Genomic DNA, 8,644 nt, shown 5'->3' on the forward strand with positions numbered 1-8,644 from the left:
AAGCTGAACTCGAGCATTTTATCGATTTTATCTTTGTATAGTTCCTTTTTTAATGCGGAACATTTCTTCTTTCGTTTCCTCTGAAAATGTGTGCTTTTGTATTAGCGTCCTAGCCTTGGAAATGCGTGAGGGTTTTAATGCCCTCATTAATTAGTTTTTAATGCCCCGTTTCTCTTGTTTCTTTTATTTTGAACTTTGATTCTTCAGAATAACGATTTCTCTTCTCCGTAACTTCCCTTTTCTTTCTCTCTTTCTGTTTTTGCCTGAAGTTTGCAGTTTTTGTTTTTCTTCCCGTTACGCTTGTTTTGGCAATTATTCTGTGCTTTCCTTTGTTTGTGAGAGGGTGACTTCCTGACTCTATTTCCTTCCTTCAATTTCGTTGAGGCTTTCGGTTTTCCCTGGTTGGTTCTTCTTTCTGCTCTTTTACTTCCTTCGTTGTTTTATATACCATTTTGAGAAAGTTTTGATCTTTTACTTTAGAAAGTTTGAATCTTTCTTTGCTTGCTTTGTGTCTGATCGCTTCTGCAATGTGCGCCATTTTAGGGCTTCCTCAATTTTTATGTCCTTTCGTCATTTTTTGATAGTTGCTGTTCTTAGGGCTTTGAGTTTTTGTTACTGCTCCCGATTGTGCTTTCTAGTTTGAAACGAACTTGCTTAATTCTGAGAAAGATTGCATTTTTTGTCATTTTCTACTTGGCATGCTTTTCCACTTGCTGATAGACTGTTGGGTTATGATGACATTTTTATGATTGTTTTGTATCTTGAAGTGTTGTGGTTTGAAGGAGGGTTTTTTCCGTTTGAGAGATGCCAGGATGTAGACTTGAAAAATTTTCCTGTCTCCTTATTCCTTTGCTGCCTCCAAAGGATGCCCCTGGATCTTTTGGCATAAGTTCCAGGGTTTCCCTTCATTTGCTATGCCTGACTTTTCACTTATTTGCATGCTTTATGTTGAGTTGTATCCATTTATGCCCGAGCTGCTCTTCGTTGACTTGCCTGAGGTGTTTGATTAGTACTTCGAGTAGTTTTAGTAATTCATCTTTTCTTTGATTGTAGGACTAGTTGGCTATGTCTTCTCGCAAAAATATTGTAGAGACATCTTCTAAAGTTCATGAGGGGATGTCCGACTGGTTGGACTCCCTTGTCTTAATGTGTGTTTCTGTGGTGGATGCTGAGTTTTGTGTAGAGTTGAGAAAACATCATAGGGTTTGTGGTAGCAGTGCCCAGGAGAGGGATTATGAGCTTGTAGCGCTTGATTCTGACGAGAGGGTTTACTTTCCGACTTCGGTCGAGGGGGAGCGTCCTTTCTCCTACGCCTATGAATATTTTTTCAGCCTATTGAACATTACCTTTCCTTTTACTACTTTTGAGACCTATTTGTTGTGGTCGTGTAACATTGCTCCGTCCTAGCTTCATCCAAATTCCTGGGGTTTTATCAAGATTTTTCAATTGCTTTGTCATGAATTAGGCATCAAACCTTCTCAGACTCTCTTTCTTTATCTTTTCATTTCGGCCAAGCCTGGGGCTTCTTCCAAAAAGAAAGCTTCTTGGGTTTCTTTTAGATCCGCCCAGGGACATAAAGTTTTTGCTATGTATGATGAGTCCTTTAAGGACTTTAAGAACTATTTCTTTAGAGTTCGAGCTTTTGAGGGGGGCCGCCCCCTTTTTTTTGATGAAAATAATGAGCCTGCTTTTCCTCTGGAATGGCAAAAGAATGTGACTGTGTCTCGTTATTCATAGGATATGCTTGACGAGGTTGAACGGGATTTTGTGTTTGTTCTAGAGGACCTATGGGGGGAACCTCCTCACCTTGATACAAAAAAGTTTCTGGGGAACCCATCCCTGGTCCGGACTGCGTTGGGTACTGCCTGACTTGTTTTTACCCTTCCTTTTTTAGCTTTACTTCTTCTAATTTTGCGATTGTAACCCTTTACTGTGGTTGATTCTGTTTTTTCAGAGCTGTCTAAAAATAATGACTCCATGAAGGCCTTTAGAAAGGCAAGGTAAGCTGCTGCTGCTCAAAACATATCGGCCAAAGCGTCAGGAGAGGAATCTTCTCAGGTTCAGGTGAAGCTGTCCGCGCTGAGCTCATCTGTGCCGAGGAGGGTGATCCATACTCCTCGGGTTCAGCTGCTGCTTCTGGCGCTCCTCCTTCAAAAAAGCAAAAAACATCTGAGCCCTTTAACCTTGATGCCTCTTATTTTGATGCCATCGAGTTTGTTGACCAGCAGATTGCCACCTACGGAGGTCCTTCAATGGATGATGTGTCCATTCTTCATCACCTGGAGTTCATAACTAAAAGTAGTGTGAAGATGGCACATATGGGCACGGCTCTTTTTTAAACTGCTCAGGGTATCCCGATTCATGCTACAAAATCTTTCATGATGGAGGCTAACTCGGAATTTTATAGGATAAAAGGTTTGAAGGAGGAGCTGGAGGAAAAGTTAACGAAGGTGGAGAAAGAATTAAAGGGTGAATAGGCTAGTTCTGTGGCTTTGGCGGCTTCTGTGAAGTTGGCCGAAGACACTGCGCTGAAGCACAAGGAGAGCTATGTTTTGGCCTACAGAGAAGTAGTGCATCTCCGGGGTGAATTGGAGACTGCCCGGGATGATTATGCCGAGCTCCAGGGTCACCTTGTGGGCAACGTGACTGCTGCTTATGAGAACTTAAAGGAGTAGGTTCGGATTCTTGCATCCGAGCTCGACCTTACCCTCTTTAGCCTTGACAACGTTGTGAGGGACGGTAAGATTGTCCCTGACGAACCTGATGATGATGATGCTGAGTGATGCATGGAAACTTGTCTCTCAACAAATTTTCCTTCGGCAAGTATACCGAATTATCGTCAAGTAAAACTCACTATAGAGTGAGGTCGAATCCCACAAGGATTGATTGGTCAAGCAACTTTAGTTAGAAGAATATGCTAGTTGAGTTAAACAGAATTGAGATTGAGATGCAGAAATTTAAATGACTAGAAATTAAATAGCAGAAATTAAAGTGCAGAATCTTAAATGGGGAATTGGGGTAATGCTCATAAAAGTAAATGGCAGAAATTAAAGAGAATGGGTAAGATCAGAAATGGGGAGATCATTGGGTTTAGAAGATGTTGCACTTCTCCAGATTAAGTTCATTCTCATCTCTTCCTCAATCAATGCATTCATTGATCTCCTTGGCAATCTTAAATGATTGGATTCCAATTCCTTGGTAATCCAATCTCTCAAATCTTGATCAATAGCCAATTCCTTGGTCAATTGCTCATGAGAAGAGATGAAGTATGGTCACTGATTATACCACATACATTTCCCAAATCAAGTATTGGTAGGATTATAGTCACATATCCATCCAAACCCAAATTGGTCCAGCATGAGAAAGCATTTCTAGCATGATCTCTTCATTCCTCTTCCAAGGTTCCGAAGAGATCCAATTATGGAGAGTATCTTTTCTAAGACAACTAACCAATTGAATTAAGATTGAAAGCTTTCTAGTAAAATCAAGAGAAAAGATAGAAGAAGAAGAATGAAAACTAATATTGATCCATCAAATTACAGCAGAGCTCCCTAACCCAATGAAAGGGGTTTAGTTGGTCATAGCTCTAGGAATCAAAATTGGCAGAAAAGAAGAATCCATGCTAGATACAGAAAAGTAAATATGCAGAGAGTAGTTCCCAAAAGTCCAAAAAGCTCCTATCTAGTTCAAAACTACTCCTATATATACTACTCTTCATGATCTTCTAGTGAGTTCTTCAAGTCTTGGATGTGGGCTTTGGACCTTGAGTTGAAGAAATTCTCATCTTTAGTGGGCCCAGCTTGCAGAGAAATATGAATTAGGCTTGGGCATTTAGTGAGATTAACGTGGAATACATTTCTGGGTGCGAGAACATTAGTGGCATTCACCTTTTCCACTAACGTTCCACCCTTATATGCCCACATTATTCTCAACGTTAGAAGTCTTAACGTGACTTCTAACGTTCCTTCTCAATTCTTGGCCAACGTTAATGGGACTCACTTTTCCCATTAACGTTGGCTTGTGCCCCTTTTCACAAACGTTAATGGGAATCACTTTTTCCATTAACGTTGCTTGCCTCTTGCCCCCTACGTTAGGTCTCACGTTAGCTTAGCTAACGTAGCTCTTAACGTGGGCATCTGTCACCTTCGAGAGTGTTAGTGACACTCACCTTTGTCACTAACGCTCTAATTGCCTTAAGCCCCTACGTTAGAACCCATGTTAACTAGGTTAACGTGGCTCTTAACGTAGTAATGAAGCCATCTCCCAACGTTAGTGACAAAAGTGAGTGTCACTAACGTTGGCTCTTTGAGCCCCACTCCACGTTAACTTTCACGTTAGCAATCTTAACGTGAGAGTTAACGTAGGCAATGCTAATGATCCAACGTTAGTGACAAAAGTGAATGTCACTAACGTTGGCATTGTTGATCCTCTTCCATGTTAGAGTTCACGTTAACTTAGTTAACGTGACTCTTAACGTGGGGCATTGCCTAGTTTCCCAACGTTAGTGGTGTTCACTTTTACCACTAACGTTGAGGAGAAATGTTATTGGAGTTCACGTTTCTCATTAACGTGGAGTCCTCTTTTTCTTCTACGTTAAGTACCACGTTAACTTAGTTAACGTGGCTCTTAACGTAGGCTATGAATGGCTTCGCAGGCGTTATTGGTGATCACTTTTCTCATTAACGTTGCAAGCTATTTGCCATCCCACGTTAGTAGTCACGTTAACTAAGTTAATGTGAATGCTAACGTGATTCTTCCATGCTTCATTTGTCCTGAAATCAAGCAATTAAAGTGCATCAAAGCTCTAGCCAAAGTCATGAGATTATGCATCATTAGATTATCATGCAATTCTAGCAAAAATCTCATGAAATCATGCAAAATTCACAATAGTTGCTTAAATGAAGGTGTAAGTGTATTTTCACCCAAAACTTGCCTTGTTTACTAGGAAAATGCATGAAACTACCCTAAAACAGTAAAGAAAAGGTCATGAAACTCACCTAGATGCCCTGGCATTACAGTGCCTCCTCCCGCGCCTATCGCCAAGGCTTCTGTCGTGCCAACTTCTTTAGCTTCTTCAGCCGGAATTGAGTTGGAACCTGACTGTCAAATCTTGAACCGAGAGGATGGGACAGTGGATGCTGTACCTCTCCAAACTCGCCTTCCTTCGCCCCATGTTGATGCAGCTACTGGGAAGCCTCTGGTCCTCTTTAGTTATTCTCGATATATTGGCGTATGACCCTATCTGTGGGCTTTGAACCTTTTTCTTTTGTAAATGGTGTTTGCTGACTGTTGACACTCTTTTAGTTGCTTGTTTAGCAACTTTATTTTTGAAAAATAAAGTAGTTTCCAAGCTTTTGGGGTTGGTTTTGGTGGCCTCTGAAGCTTGCTATTATTATAACTGGTAGTTTTTATATCATGTCTATCTGCACTTATCTTGATACCTTTCAGTTTTCAGGGGTTTGGAACTTTTCATTGTCTGACTTCTTTGGATTGGCTTGATTCCTTTGCCTGATGCTATTTCTAGCAATTCGTTTTCCTCGAACCTTGTTCAGGTCTTTGTTAGGAATTTCTTTGTATAACGCTGAGATCGCCAATTTCGTTACGTCGGTTTTGTCCAAGTTGTTGTTAGTAATCCTCTTTTCTGACCTTGTTCAGGTCTCTTTCAGGGATTACTTTGTAGCTTTATGTTTTAGGCCGACTTTGTCATGTCGGGCCCTTCTAAGTTATTTCTATAATCCTCTTTTTTGGACCTTGTTCAGGTCTCTTTCAGGGATTAGTTTGTAGCTTTATGTTTTGGGCCGACTTTTCATGTCGGGCCCTTCTAAGATATTTCTGTTATCCTCTTTCTTGGACCTTGTTCAGGTCTCTTTCAGGGATTACTTTTATAACTTTTACGCTTTGGGCTGACTTTGTCATATCTGGGAGTTTAAAGTCTTTTGGGATTTTGGTCTTCATGATCTCCTCGGTGAATGGATCTTGTTCTTTGCGGGAGCTGTCCTTATGAGGGGATCGGTTGGCTTTAGTCTTGAGATCGGCTTTGATTTTTAGGAGTTTGTCCTCCAATTCTCGGCGTCACCTTTTTTCCTTCAGTAGATCTTTCTCAGCCTCTCGTTGACTTAGGGCTTCTTCTTCCAGTTGTTTTAAACGGTCTTGAAGCGCCTCCATGGCTCTTGCGTTTGGAGAATTCTTTTTATTGTTAAGTTGAGGAGTATCCTTTGGTGTAGTGTCTGCATTTTTGTGCGGCATTCTATCCTCTAGATCTGAATTGTGGTCGTTGTCATGGTCGTCCGCCATGATGATGGGATGACTTCTAGGTTCCCCAGCAACGGCGCCAATGTTCCGAGGGTTACCTGAAACTATAGGTCGATCTCGGACAAGATCTTCTGTGCTGGTCGGAGCTGTTGTGTCCAACTTGTTGGACTTGGTGGTGGTGCTGATCCGTCGTTACCGGAGCTGTTGTGTCCAACTTGTTGGACTTGGTGGTTAATGCTCTGTTTCTCTTGGCTTTTATTTTGAAATTTACTCTCAAAAAACGTTTTTCTCCTCTCTTGCTTTTGCTGTGATTTCCCTTTTTCTCCTCTCCTTCTGTTTTCTTTTAGAGACTTTTACGTTTCTTGGTGTTTCTTCTTGCAACATTTTTCGGCGATCGTAAGTTCTTTTGATGGCGATTTCTAGCCTCCTCGTTTTCAACCTTCTTGTGTATTCTTCTCCTTTCTCAGGTTGGTTTTGCTTTCCCTTCACCGTTTATTTCTGCTGTTGTTGTGTTTGATTTTGAAGCTTTGATTTTGACTGAGTGCATGTTGGAAAGCTTGAATTTTTATCGCGCCTGGTTTGTTACTGTGATGCATGTTTTTTCCTTTTGACCTTACGTATGCTTCTGAGTGTGTTTTCCTGGTTTGGCTCTTTAGAGCTTTGTATGCTACTGCTGATTTCTGAACTTTTCTTTTGGCGGCTCGTTTGATCTTTTTCGCGTTTGTTTTTCTTGGAAAGGGTTTCTGTTGAGACATTAGTCTTGTAGATTTTCCTGAATCTTTATTCCCTGATTGCCTCCAAAGGATGCCCCTGGACCTTAGGTTGTGTCCTGGGGTTTTCCTTTTTATCTACTGTACTGCGCTGGATTGTACTGTCCGAGTTGTTTTGATTTCGTCTGGGATGTCTTTACCTTTTTAGTAATCTAATCTTTTTCTTGTTTGTAGGATTAGTTGGCCATGTCTTCTCAAAAAAATATTGTCGAGGCATCTCCTACGGTTCCCGAAAGGATGTCCGATTGGCTGGACTCTCTTGTCTTGCTGTGTGTTTCTTTAGCCGATTCTGAGTTTTGTCTGACGCTTAGAAGGCATCATCGTGTCTGTAGCAGTGAGGATCAGGAGAGCAATTATGAGTTAGTAGCACCCGATTCTAGTGATAGAGTTTGCTTCCCAGTCCTGACCCAGGGGGAGCGTCCCTTCTTCTATGCTTTTGACTTCTTTTTTAGCCAAATGAACATCACCTTTCCTTTTACCTCTTTTGAAACTGAACTGTTGTGGTCTTGTAACGTAGTGATGACAGGTCATCATATACCCATTTTTCAAGCTAATTTCACTTGTTTTACTAGTCTTTATGCACTTTCTTGCATCCTAAGTAAGTGATTTGGAATGAAAATGCATAACTTCTTTAAATCAAACAACTACCATTAAATTGATGCGAACTCATGAGGTTTAAGCTAAATTTAATTGATTTTTAATTGATTTATAAACCTTGTGAATTTAGTGATACTTTGATTGGTTGTTTTGATTATTTGAAGGTGAAGAAAAGAAGAAAAGAGGAAGCGTAGCTTAAGAAAGCGTGGCCCAAGGAAAAAGGAATGTGGCGCATGGAAGGGAGGAAGCAAACATTGCCCTCCACAAGGGCACACTGCCCTCCAGGAGGGCAACATAATGAAACAAGCTTTGAGAAGCAACACTGCCCTGCCCACAACAAGGGCGGAGCACAATTTGGTGCCAAGGACCAAAGGGAGCAAAAACTCTGCCCTGCCCTCTTCAAGAGCAATATCGGGCTCATCAAAGAAATAAATTCAAGGAAAAAGCTTACCAATGCTTGCCACAAGGATCGAACACGGCACCATGAGGAAGCAAGGAACTAGGCCTTACTTTGGTGCCAAGAAAACTAAGGAAAAGAAGCAGCGTGCGCCTCCACCAAGTTTCGAAGTTGGAACCTCATCTTTGGCACATTGCCCTGCCCTCCACAAGGGCAGGGCAGCATTTTGTGGTGCACGGCCAGCGCACCAAACACGCACGCACCAAGGGACTCTCGACAGCATCAGCACGCACGGGCAGCAGAATCTGGCGCACCAAAAAAACTCTGCCCTGCCCTCCACAAGGGCAGGGCAGCATCCTGCAGCACCACACACACCCAACACGCACGCAACAAGGGCCGCACGCACCATTTCCTGCCCTGCCCTCCACAAGGGCAGGGCAGCCTCCTAGGAGCTACTTTCTCATGGGCTGAAATTGGATTAAAAATCCAATTAAATTCATTTCTTCACCAAATCAAAAGCCCATCCAAATCCCCAGAATCCAAGAATAGAAAGTGTATAAATAGGAGATAGTTTGATGTAATTAGGACCTTTACTTTTGATCTTTAGAGCTTTTATTTACTTTTGACT

The sequence above is a fragment of the Arachis stenosperma genome, chromosome 6 (genome assembly GCF_014773155.1).
Source record: "Arachis stenosperma cultivar V10309 chromosome 6, arast.V10309.gnm1.PFL2, whole genome shotgun sequence".
NCBI classification, from domain to species: domain Eukaryota; kingdom Viridiplantae; phylum Streptophyta; class Magnoliopsida; order Fabales; family Fabaceae; genus Arachis; species Arachis stenosperma.